Genomic DNA, 13,307 nt, shown 5'->3' with positions numbered 1-13,307 from the left:
TGGGATGCTGTGAAATCAGTACAGATGAGGAAATGCACACAACAAATACCACTATGTCTCAGTTACTCTTCTCTCATTGCTGGGACAAAAACCTAACGCCCAAAATGGAGCAAGAAAGGGTTATTTAACTCACAGATACTGGAGGTTTCAGTCCATACTTGCCTGGCTCCAAGGCACAGCGGCAAGTGGTAGAGAGCAACCTTTCATGGTGGTGGCAAAGAGCAAGAGAGCAAAGGGAGTGGCAACAGTCACGATGGCAGTAGAGACCAAGTCTGTCTCACTGTTTCCTGTATCACATTCAGGCTAGCCGCCCCAGGCTGAGTGTAGCACTCACACAGATAAGCCCAGCAGCTCTAAGGCCCATAATCCTAGTGGATCATGAATTAACCTCAAGCTCTACAAATCCCTGCCCCATGACTGCATGAGGCTTTGGGAGGACAACTAGACACACCATAACACCTTGTCAAAAGGAAGAAAAGTAGAATGTTTTGGCCCTTAGCTATACTACGAAAAAGAGGTAAATGACTCAACTAAGTAAATCAGAAATGAAAAAAGAGACAAGCACCTGACCCAAAAGTAGTAGAGATGATCTGAAAGGGCCATTACAATCAATCACGCAGGAAGGAGCCAACTAACTTGGAGGAGGTGAGAGTGTCACTCGACACACACAACCCATGGAGACAAAATTGTGAATATTTTCAAACAAACAGCAATAAATATAGCCAGCACCTCACCCGAGGAAGCCCAAGACCTGATGTTCAGTGACACCCATCTGAGGGACAAGTAACCAGCCATGCTAACCTCACGTCTGTGCCTCCGGACAGACATCACCCGCTGCCACAGTGACAGAAGATTGACAAGCGTGGGGAAGGATGTGGTGAGAAGGCCCCCTTGCCTGCTGCCGAGGGGAACTTAGAATAATGCAGCCATTGGTGGAAAAGAGTGCAGCGCTTGCTCAAAACAGACCTAGCGGAGCACCCAGCAACTTCCCCCTGTAGATCCAGATGGAGCCGCACATCCGAGAACAGTGCCCAGCGCTGGGTCTAGCAACAGATGGAGAACACAAAGGTGTTCATCAGCACATGTATGCGGTACATGTATGCGGTGCGAGGGGAGTCCGTCGTTACACAGAAAGCAACCCTGGCATTTGGGACAGCAGACACGGACCTGGCCGCGTCCAGGTGCAGAGAAGCGGCCCGGCGCGGAAAGGTGCGTGCGGTGGGGTCTCACTCACACGTGCGGGCCGCGAGGTCCGGCCCGTGGGCGGCGGGAGGCACGCGGCTCTTATCACCTTCTCAGGTTCAAAGACACCCAGGCCTGCGGGCAGGGCTGCTTTCTGGCTTCCCCTGGCTGCCGAAGCTCGCGCGTCCCTGCTCCTGGAGCCCACGGGGCTGAGCCGGCCTGTGGTGCTGGGCTCCCAGCGCTTGGCACGCCCCGAGACAGCCTGGCACCATGGCTCCCCGACGGGTGGGCAAGGAGAACATTCCACCTGGGCTCCCTTGCAACCTGGTTTACTTGATTAAATTACGAGCCTTGGATGCCAGACCATGCCGGTGGAAGTGATCCTGGAGCCAGTCAAACCGCGTCTGTTTTTTTTTTTTTTTTTTTTTTTCTTTTTTTAACTGGGGATTGAACTCAGGGCCTTGCGCTTGCCAAGCAAAGGCTTATTCTACTGAGCCATCTCCCCGGCACCCGCGTCTTTTCCGTTACACTTGATGAAGAAGGGAAGATACACATGGAAGCTTTAATGACCTGAACAGAAGGCCACTTTGACGGGGAGCCTCAGGGGAAAAGGAAAAACTGGGCTTTCTTGTGCAGCAAGGGGCCCTGCCTTCACTCCGGGGTGCAGAGCGGTCTGGAAGGCGCGCGGCACCCCGCAGAGCAGCCAGGGCTGGGAGGAGAGCCCTGCCCCAGCCGCAGCCCCAGGGAGCGACGCGCTGTGCTCTGGCGCCCCCGGGGACGAGCCCGGCTCAGCCAAACGCCAAGGCCGGCCCCGAGGCCCGGTCTTCCTGCTGTCGGAAGCTGTCCCCTGGCCAGCTGTGCTTCAGCGCTCGCCAACACACACCCTGTCTTTGCTTTTTTATGGCAAACGAGAACTACTCTGCACACTTTTCTCCAGTGAGAAGTAGAGAATTCCGCAAGCGCAGGCATTGATCTACTGCCCAGAGCTTCGTTTAAATCATACCGTTCTGGGAATATGCCTATTTGTTACCGGGAAGAGCTATGCTGTCCACTACCTTTGATTGATAAAAGGCAAGCTTGCGGCGATCACTGTGTCCTGGAGTCTCGGCCGTGCTGAGCTCCGCGGCCGCGGCTGCGCTCGGGTCTTCATTCCTGCGCCTCCGAGGCTCTGTCCCTGTGGGCCCGTCACACAGGCCCCTGCACGCAGGCCCACGGGACCCCTGAAATCCCGGCTGCTACGTGTCCCCCGGGGCCCTTCTGAGTGGTTTCCCTGTCTAAGCATAAGCCAGGTCTCTCTCCTGGCCCCTCCTCCGACGTTCATCTTGTAAAATATATTTCTACATGTTGTTTTGTTCCAGGTATTCATCAGGGGAATTTGAAAAGCCCCTTCCCCGAAGGATTTAAGCTTTAAAATATGAAGCAATAAAATACAAAGACATTCACAAACCTTCATAAGTCACTTCTGCGGGGACTTCTTCCTTGTAGCAATGGATGATTGAAAATCTGCCACCAGAATAAAGAAACAGAGGTGAGCGCTTCCCAAGTCCCACGCCGTTCTCTGAAAGACCCCCCCCTCGAACGCCGAGTAGGAGTCTCGAGCGCTGTGAAGCGCGCGGTTCGCGGTGCGCGCACAACAGGCGGCACGTGAAAGCTGAACCGTGCGCGAAGCTCAGGTCGGCGCTGCAGCTCCGCCTGTCCGGCTTTACGTGATCTTTATGCCTTAAATACTAGTCAAGACAAACTATAATATGCTAACAGTGTGCTAATTATTTAGTAAACACTAATGTCCAAATTTATAAATGTGGGCTATAATCTCTTTTTTTGTGTGTGTGTGTGATACTCTGGACCTTGCGCTTGCCAGGCAGGCGCTTATGCCACTGAGCTATTTCACCGACTCCCCAATGATATAAATATGGTGTGTCCATCTTCTTGGTTTTAAACTTGGGATATATTAATTTGCAATCTGCAAATATAAACTTATTAAGAATAAGAAGCTATGAATATGCAATATATCTTAGAGATGAACCCAGTGGTTAAAAGAACAAAACTGGCAGAATTAGTAGGCAAATACTTGTGAATATGTGGAAAAGAAGGATAATAAATTCAGGAAGAAGGAATGAATGTCATGCTTGTGATCTTACCGTGAGAACTGGAGACAGTGTCCTATGGAGAGTAAAATGCAGCTCAGAGAATCATGCTTTTGGGCAGGTGACGGCTTCTCCCTGAAGAGCACCCGGATGAGGCCTAAGGAGCTGTGGTTGTGGCCCAGACAGAAGGCCAGGCCTCACATCCACGGGCTTTTGCAGATGGTACGGCACAGAACCCAGACGGTGGAGACAGGGTCATCTCCGGTGCAGAGGTCCAGCCCAGCTGCTGCCCAGAGCAGGAGCTTGGCAGAAGGGTCAGTCACAGCATCTAGCTTCATCAGAGGAGGAGATGGGATGAAGGACTGATGACGTCACTGGGGGTGGCAGGATTGCAGAGGAGGAGGCCAGCTGAAGGCTGGGGCTGCAGGAGGCCACCCTGGAGCTGGCGCTCGCGGACCGTCTGCTCTGCCCTCCCTTTTCCCTCAGCTTCCTGCCCGCCTTAATTAAGGGAGCACTCTCCCCACAAAGAGCACGCCCTTGTGCTGAGCTGCATCTGCCTTGGAGTCCACCAACGTGCCTTGTAGCCCACTAACTTTGGGGGCTTTGAGGTGGAGCAAGCGCTTCCTCACGCAAGTTGCTATCCTGGTGTTTTCTCACAGGGACCAAAAACTAACGCAACACAGGGCATGCATGCTGTCATTGTCCAGTTGCTCGAATGATACACAGGGCTGATTTAATTCCAGTCACTCCACAGACCTGCCTCCTTCCTCCTCCATCAAATCATATCCACTAGTGCATCTCCAAGTTGGTTGCCTGTTCCCCGTTCCTGAGCTACAATCTCAGATGTGTGTTCAGTGTCCACTTGGGGCCCTCCCCGTGGGAATCTAGTCCACAATCTGACCATGTGGGTGTTGGGGCTTCCAGGGGCCCCTGTTACATGCTTTCTAACGCATCACTCCATCTAACAAGAAGCATCTTCCATACACACCCTTTCTAGTTGGAACCAAGAGTGCCTGTAAGCAAAGAAATAACTGGCCAAGAGTCAAAATAATTGTTTTCTTACTAGTTGCAACAAATGCCTCATAAGAGCTCCACAGCTACTTTTCCTAGACTGTGCACACGGAGCATAGTCGGGCAACTTTCTAGACCATCATCCAGTAGTTGGTACTCAGTGAAGGTCTCAGGCCTTTCCTAAGACATCACTGAGCTCCACTAAGGTGTGGTGCACACTTCTGAAGTCATTAGAAAATGGGGATTATGCAGACTGGAGTCTGTCCTTATGCTTGAACTCCTGGAGGTTCCTAAGTAGTTCGATCTTTCTCTAAATTCAGAAAAATACGTTTTGATTCCCTGGTAAATTTGTAGGTAGAAGTAAACAACATTATTAAATATTATCTTTGATGATTCCAGAAGTCAATCAGCCCAGTCAGTCTTTTATTTTCTTTGCTTCTTGAATTGGCAGAAAAGGTGGACTTCTTTGGTTCTTTGGTGAATACCTTTTCTTGGCTTGAGGTGTGGAGCTGATTGCCCTCAGAATTACCTCACTTCTTCCGTTTCTGTGCATGTGGTTAGAATTATCCAGGCACCAAAAACTGGCTCTCCCCATGCTGAAAATTAAAGCTTGCCTGGTGTCTATCACCATGCACAAAACTCAAATTGATTAAAGATATAAACATTAACACAGAAACACTAAATTTCCTGGAAGAGAAAGTAGGTTGAAATCTTGAAGACATATGGGTAAGCAGGCAGTACATGGACAAAAAAATTAAACTGCATAGGAAATACTTCAAAGAGTCACCAACTAGGACCTCCTCTTATTGAGAAGTTTCTGTACATCAAAATAAATCACCAACAGAGTAAAAAGACAACCTACAAATTTGGAAAAAATCTCAACCAACAATCACTCAGACAAAGTATTTCTATCTAGAATATATAAAGAACTGAAAAAATATAGGGCCCCAGAATTTAAAGACCCAATTCAAAAATGGGCATCTATGATGAATACAAATTTCTCAGAGGAATAAATACAAGAAGCAAAGAAAGACCTGAAAAAAATGCTCCACATCACTGGCCATTCAAATAATGCAAATTAAAACATCACTGAGATACCATCTCACCCCAGAAAGAATGGCTGTCACAAGGAAATCAATTAATAGCAAATGCTGGAGGGGCTGTGGAGGAAAAGGAACTCTTTTCCACTGCTTTTGGGAATGTAGACTGGTACAACCACTATTGAAATCAGCGTGGAGACTCGTCAAAAAGCTAGGACTAGAAATACCATTTGATCCAACTATTCCTCTTCTGGGAGTTCTTCCAGAAGAACTGAAAACACTGTACCACAACAATATATGTGCACTGACATTTATAGCAGCACAATGTGTCACAGCCAAATCTTAGAAGCAACAAAAATGTCCAAGACTCAAAGAATGGATGAAAAAGATGTGGTGTTTTTATACCATGGAGTATTACTCAGCTATAAAGAAAGACAAATTCAAAGCCTTCATAGGTAAGTGGATGCAACTATAGGCTATACTCATAAGTGAAATAAACCAGACCCACATGTGTAAATATCTTATTGTCTTCCTAGTGTAAGAACCCAACAGAAGAAATAAAACCAAAAATGTATAACAGATATAGTAAAACTGAAAAGGAACTTAAGGATTAAACAATGACAAGGAGAGAAAGGAGAAAAGATAAGAGAAAAGGTAGGGGGGAAACATGCAAGTATATATCTAGGATGGCTGAGGTGATTGTACCAAAAATCTCCATTAGTTTTCTGAAAATAGCAGTTAATGTGTAGAATTTCACCTTGACTAACTCTGTATGCTGTTATCTGAGATCTAACAAACTACATCAAGGACAGCAATGTGTAATACAGAAACCATGTTTGAATGCCTGTCATCTTGGTCCTCTAAATGCATACTGTTACTGATATCATATCAATTATTACTATACTCTCTTTAAAACTTTTTTAAAAAGGTAAAAAGGAGACAAGAATAAAAATTTAAAGTTTCTTGAAAGCAAGTGGTAATATGCAAACATGTGTCCAATCTTAAATAATTACATCTGTTAATCTGAGCAACAGATTTGATGATAAAAGTAGACAATATATCAGCCATTGTTAGTCAGCTATTCTTGGCTTGAAAATCTGTAACATATGTATTGTTGTATGTTGTCCTGTTTCTGATATTTGTTCTTCCTTTGCTTTTACTTTTTAAAATAAAGTAAAATGAAACCAACAATCAAACAAAAGAATTATCCAGCACCCAGTGTCTCCAGACTGGAACAAGCATTATTGCATAAATTGAATAATGGTGCCTTCCAGATCCACCAAATGTAAATCTTCCTATCAGGTTGTGCAAATATAGCGAACGGGCTAGATCGCCTAGCCATGGGTGAGCTGCAGGCGGACACAGAGGTCCAGCCTGTGTGAGTGCTGGCGACCCGAGTGAGCTGGAACCTTTCCTCTAGGACAGAAATTGAACAGATCCCATCTAACGAAACAATGACAGCTAGCTCACGTCCCTTGGCAGTGCAAACAGGAACATCCTGTCAGGCTTGGCCACTGCTGGTCACGAGGACACGGGCCCAGCTTCAGTGAGGCCTGACATCTGTCACCCGTTCCCAGGATCCATTGTTTTCTTCTTCTTCACAGCTCATAGCAAACTATAAATTAATATGGGAGCAAAACACCATTAAGAGAACTGTAAGTTTCTTGGTGCACTTGGGAAGATAAATTTTTTAAAAAATTTATTTGAGTAATGGTAGGTAATTTTTGCGTTTTGAGCACACACTGGATCCACACTGATCCACACTGGATGGAGACCAAAAGGTCACCCACACTTTTTACAGTGACATGAGGATGGAAAGGGGCCACTGAGACACGCCCCCACAGTAATGCCCCTGGGAGGGGTGTGGATGGGAACGTCTCCCTCATGAATCCCCACTTGCAGCCAGCATCACGTGCGCACCTTCCACGTAGTTTTAGCAACTCCTGATAATGTGCATGTTGCTTACCAGCATTTATTTCACTGTGTGCTTTTTTGGTCTTTTATTATGAGCAAGTAGAGAAGGGTCAGAAGGCCTTCCGTGGGGTCAACGTGCTTCCAACAACCTCATTGACACCAGCGCAAAGCACATCACCAGGATTTGCCCGAGACCCCATGGCTCCGCACCGCAGAGTCTAACCCTCCCCTTTGCCTCACAGTTGGAACGGCGTCAAGAGACATTGCAGAAACCTTCCACACAGCGTGATCCCTAACACGCTAGGGCTGCAGGAGCAGAGGACCCTAGAGCTTCTCTCCTCGCTTGAGCAGCAGCCCCCAGGTGCCAGGGGCCGCTCCTTCTCTCTCCCGTGGTCATTTCCTTCAAGTATCTTTGCACTGTAAGCCAGTGCCATAGCAGTTCTACCTATATAACTCTTAGTCCTTTCTTTCTAAAATATTTTAAATATTTGCCTCACATTCAGGGCAGGTTGTTAACTTTTAAATGCATTTAGTACAGGTCTACAGAGTCTCACTACGTAGATTGGACTCCTAGCGATTCTCCTGTTTTCAGCCTCCCAAGCTCTGGGATTACAGGAGCGCACCACCATGCCCAGTTTCAGTCACTGTGTCAGCACACCCTGGGGCAGGGTTGGCATGGCAAGCCAGGGATCGAAGCCCGGCCACTGCACTCTGCCTAAGCAGGCATTTTCGTCTGCTGAGCTGGCTGGCTGGCCCTAGGGCAGGTTGTTATCTCATTGCCAAAAAATTAAAGGAATATTAGGAGTTGATGTCAGCTCTTAGATAGCATCATCTCTCACTTCAGAAAAGGGAATGCACAGATCGGGAAAGGTTTAGTTAGCTAGAAGGCCCACCCTTGGGTTTCATCCTAAGCAGCCAGACAGTACACTTCTACCGAGCGTCTAAGGAGTGAGTGGGGCGGCCTTCACTCAGGGGCGTGTTGAGTGCTGCCATTTCCCCTCGGCCAGCGTATTGGGCCTGCCCCCTCTGTCTTTCTACCTGTAGTTGTTGGAAGGATCAGAAGGATGCCATCCCTTGGTCAGCATCCAGGAGGAAAATCACGCCTGGCTTCTGATGTGCAAACTCCACTTCACCTCGTTCAGAACAGAGCTGCTGTCAGTGACTCCACACTTTAGCCATCCGTGGACACCATCCTCTGTCCCCTTCTAGCCGTCTTTTTCAGTATTAGCAAGGACAATTTGACAGCACGGGCATCAGCCCTCCTCCCACTTGGCAGTAACTGTGTCCTTGTAATCCACAGAACGAACCCCCAGCTAGAGCTATCTGCTTCCCACATTCGTGGGTGGCTTTCATTTTCATCAAATGGATAGGAGCAGCTAAGACTTCCTCTCCACTGGAATGTTCATGGCTTTTGGTTTGGCAAGACCTGGGGTTTCCCAGCCCCTGGGAGGTTTCCTCCTATGAATGTTTCAGTGTGGGGGCTAGCTTGCCCCCCAGAGCCAGGCCCTCTCTTGTCCACACTGCTTCTCCGTCCCACTGTCCTTGCATTTCTTTCTCTCACACAAAGCCTTCGCTGCCCCTTAAACTACTAAATTACGAGCCCAGCCGCAATGTCCACTCTGTGAACAGCAGCAGTCTCGTGGGCCAGGCATGGGAGGTGTTTACAGGCTTCCCCACACACACTGGAGCACACAAGGAGGACAGCAGGGAAAAGAGAGGGCAGGCGGAGGGCAGAGCACGATGGGCCCAGGCTCAGCTCTCAGAGGCCACATTTCACGCATAAGACATGCCCCTTGTCTTCAGAGTGAACCACGGAGACCAGTGCAGGACCGTGCTAGTTTCTGTCACTGCTACAATGAAGCCCCACTAATCTAGTGGCTGGAACAGCAGGTGTCCTTTCTGTCACAACTGCAGGCACCGCAGTTCCACACGCAGTACCACTGAGTCCAGGCCAAGGTTAGGGGAGTGCCCCTGAGGGCTGCCCGGTGGAGGCTGCCTCTCTGGCTGCTTTCCTCATGACTGTCCTGGTCCTTGGGCCACACAGCCGTACCCAAGCCACCAACAGGCCCCAGGTGCCCCTGGAGAAGCTTGACCTCACCTAGCGTGAGCAGAACACACAGAGCCCTGGCTCAAGCTTAGTGATCCAGAGCAGCGGCAGCATGGGCCGCCTAGTGCAGAATAGCCGCAACACCCACAGCCGCAGCAGCGAGCCTTCCAGCAGGTGTGCACACGCGGCCACGGCCCCTGGGGCCTCCAGGGAGCTCAGAGTCCCACTCCTACCTGTGATCTAATCCACCTCCCTGACCCACAGAGGCACCAAATTCTGATAAAACTTTCTATCACAAATCCTCTATTCTTCCACATTTACACTTTTGCTTGCATCACCAGGGCTGTTTTTCAATCAGTTTCAAAACAGAGGAAATGAACTTGGTGATACCGTGAGTATGAATTTGTCTTGCCTTATCTATGGAGGATTTAGTCTGTTGCTAGAACTCACCTGCTGAAATACAAAGTATCCTGTATCACTTTGTTCTCAGTTACACTGCTTTATTTGAATTTTACTGACATAATCTCTTTTTCTAAAATTCTGCTTACTTTAGACTCCTGCATAAGGATTTAGCTTAAACCTCCATTTCTTCTGATAAGATTTTATAAGATTAAGCCACAGTTGCCTCTTTCAGGCAAAAATAGGAACAGGTTGTTTTCTTCTGATGGTTTGGGACAACAAACCTCACACCAAAGGAAGAGAATGATTTATCCTTAAAATAAGGTCATGTCTCCAAAACAGACACGTAACAATCCAGTGAGGCGTCTTTTGAGGATCAACTGAAGCGTAACGCTATGTAATCACCACAGTAGACGGGAAAGGTGGCGCTCAGCATCACCCTACATTAGCTGCACGTAATCGATTGCGTGAGCACTACATTCTCTGACTACCTGTGTCCTGAGACAGGTGGATGAAATAGACAATTTAGATAATAAATGGGAAATATTGTCGTACAGCAAAGACACAATTGCAGTGGTCCTGTGCATATTTTATCAAGAAATCAAACTTCCGACTCCGAATCTATCAGTATTATGCTCAACTGAGGTGGAAGTAGATGTCTTACAACATTGTACGGCTTGTGCAGAACCTGGGTTGTACATCATAGAAAGCAGTCATTCCTGTGAGCTGTGAAGGACGTGACTCGTGAACACTTGAAGTCACAGCACAGCAAACGGCCAGCAACAGACCAAGCTCTGCAGCCGGGATCTAAGGTGAAGAGCGACTTACTGACAGGGCCTGGACGAGGACTTGCTCCCCTGTCATGTGGAGCTAAACCGCTCCTACAGGCGGCAGAGGGAGGGCTGCCTTCCTGTGCCTGGTGCCCCTGCTGGCGCTTGGGCTTGGCGCAATGTTCACTACGAATCGCTCCTGTGAGGTGAGTGTTCTGCCAGCCTGCCAAACCAGTGAAGTCTATGAGCAGTGCTGAATTCTTCTCTCTTATAAGTGCCTGCTTGCTTTACCTTCCGCTGCAAGGCACTCGGCACCGCTGTGCTGGAGTTATAAGGACAAAGCGACACCATGTGTGTGGCGTTTCAGAAATCAGAAAGCAAACTTCATGAATGTTCTTAATTTCAAATTAGAACAGAGACACACACAAGCCACACAGAGCTAAAATTTTTCTAACATTTTATTTATTTATTAATTTTATTGAGAAACAAATAGCAATGACACAGTTTCAAAACTGGTTAGTAGGACAGTTGCAATAATACATTGGATATTGTTGTCTTCTTAGAGGTTATTCATAGTACAAGATGCAGACATGATATCGTGTCCACAAATGCTATTAGTACAAATGTTTTTTATTCAATTAAGAGAAAGTAGCTGTATATCTCTCCTAACTATTTTGTATATGCAGATACAAAATGGTCCTTTATTTGTATCCCCTTTTTGTTTAGTTTTGTCAGAGATGGGTATTCTCTTGCCATTTAAATAGTGTAGGTGTGTGAATTCAGCAAAAGAATCCAACAAAGTCCACCAGTTCATAACAGTAGTGGGTTATGTCAGTACACGGTCAGTCCTTACAGGGCCTCGTGGGCAGGGAAGGTCTGAAATACATTGAGCAAGTGCTTGTGTGCTCCTCCAGGGCGTGCTCTTTCTGTGTGCTGCATTTGGGATCAATCTCTTCCACTCACGGGGAGCTCTGCTTATCCAGGGGGCCCCTGAAGAGCGGCACCGCCCACCATCATGCAGGCTTCCTGCACCGGAGCCTCCGAGCTGCCTTTCACCTGTGCGTCTGCACCGGCTCTGCCCAGCCCAGTTTCCTTCACTGATCGGCTTCCTGCACTTGCAAGAGCTTTCATCAAGGCTGTCCTGGCAGCGAAGCCAGCGCACAGGCCCTTTCTCAGCACACACTTTCTCTCGCCCACAGACTCTCAGCTCTGCAAGCATTCCGGATAATTGAACTCAACCCTCACACGCCTCCAGCACTCCGGATAACCAAGCTGGACTCCCACGTTCCTGGAAGCATTCGGACAGCTGATGAATGCATTTGTGTTTAGGAAGTTTGTGTCTAAGAGACTGGTTACAAACACAGCTGGCTGTCTCAGGCTAGGGGTTAGACAACTTTGTAAATTAAACAACTTTATACTTACTTAAGTTTTAAAACGTTATATTTAAGAAGTACCTTAAGCCAATCAATAGGCAAGGTAGGAGTAGTTCCTACACAAATAAGCGCTCGAGTGCTGCCTCACTACTCGGGGTGGCAGCGATTCCAGGCAGCAGGGCACTGACTACACACTGCCCGTGTAACCAAAGCAAGACGGGATTCACAGACAGCTTTCATTTAGCTGTACGAAGCCAGAGAAGAGCTAATGCCTTTGTATTAGAGAGTCTTTGGGACTAGGAATGCCCCTGTTACATTATTATTACATTATTATTTAATAAGTTTCACTAGGCTCACAGCTTCCCTTCATATCAATTATACAAGTAAAATTAGGGATCGTCCACTTTATAGTAATGCTTCTCTGAGTGAAAATCTGCCAGTTATTACTCAAGCTATTATTATATCTCACATTATCTACTTTTGAATGTGGAATGTGTTTTCTACGTGAAATGTAACCATTTTATGTACATTGTCCAGTTATTTATTCTAAGAAATATAGACTAGTAGAGGAGTTTAGTATGTGAACTACTTGATTGGAATCTTGAACACATATAAAAATAAAAATTAGGGCCCGTGAGATAGCTCAGTGCATTAAAGCGCCTTCTTAAGCAAGCGCAGTGACCACAGTTCAATCCCGGCACCACATGTTGCACCAACCCTGCCCCCAGGGAGCTCTCAGCGTGGTGACACACGGCTGTAATCCCAGGCTGAGGCAGGACAATCACCACAAGTCAGGGCTGAGTAGTGAGACCATGCAACAACCAAATATATTGAATAAATAAGTAAATAATAGAAAATGTGTTTTTGTTAAATGCTAGGCAAATTACAATACATCTAAAAGTGTAGCACTATATATACATCTTTAATCTTAAATATTTAATATTCAAAAGACATATATTAAATACAAATATGTAGTTTAAATGGAAATATTAATGCAAAGACAAGTTTTTAGTATTTAATATTCGTAAAAGAACTCTACAGTTAGGTACTGTGCAACTTGAGGGTGTAACTCACCAGCAACCAAAACAGAACGACACGGGGAGGAGTGGACCGGTGGGAGAGAGCCGTAGGCGGACGGTCCTCCACGGCTGGGCTCCAAGCCTGGCCCTGTTGGCAGCCGTGCTCAGCAGGCTCGGGGCTGGGTTTCTTCGTCTAACCCTTTCAGTTGGAGCATCTAATTCTAGATGCAAGGAACTCACAGTAACTAGAAATAACAGACATTTGTCAGTTGTTGCTGTTTATGGGCCTTAAGTACCAAGAAATTGTAATGAGAAGGTAAGACTTTATCCCTTTACTCTATTTATTTACTTAAATGGTAACTTTTAGAAAGGCACTATTGATTATAAATAGGCTCATTGCTTGCTGCATTTTTAATTTGGATAATAGGATTTTTAGGGCTGGCCAAATAGCTCAGGGGATTAAAG

This window comes from Octodon degus, unplaced genomic scaffold, assembly GCF_000260255.1.
Source record: "Octodon degus isolate 3935 unplaced genomic scaffold, OctDeg1.0 scaffold00108, whole genome shotgun sequence".
In the NCBI taxonomy this organism is placed as follows: Eukaryota; Metazoa; Chordata; class Mammalia; order Rodentia; family Octodontidae; genus Octodon; species Octodon degus.
The sequence above is the reverse complement of the archived record's forward strand: the minus strand, read 5'-3'. Positions refer to the sequence as shown.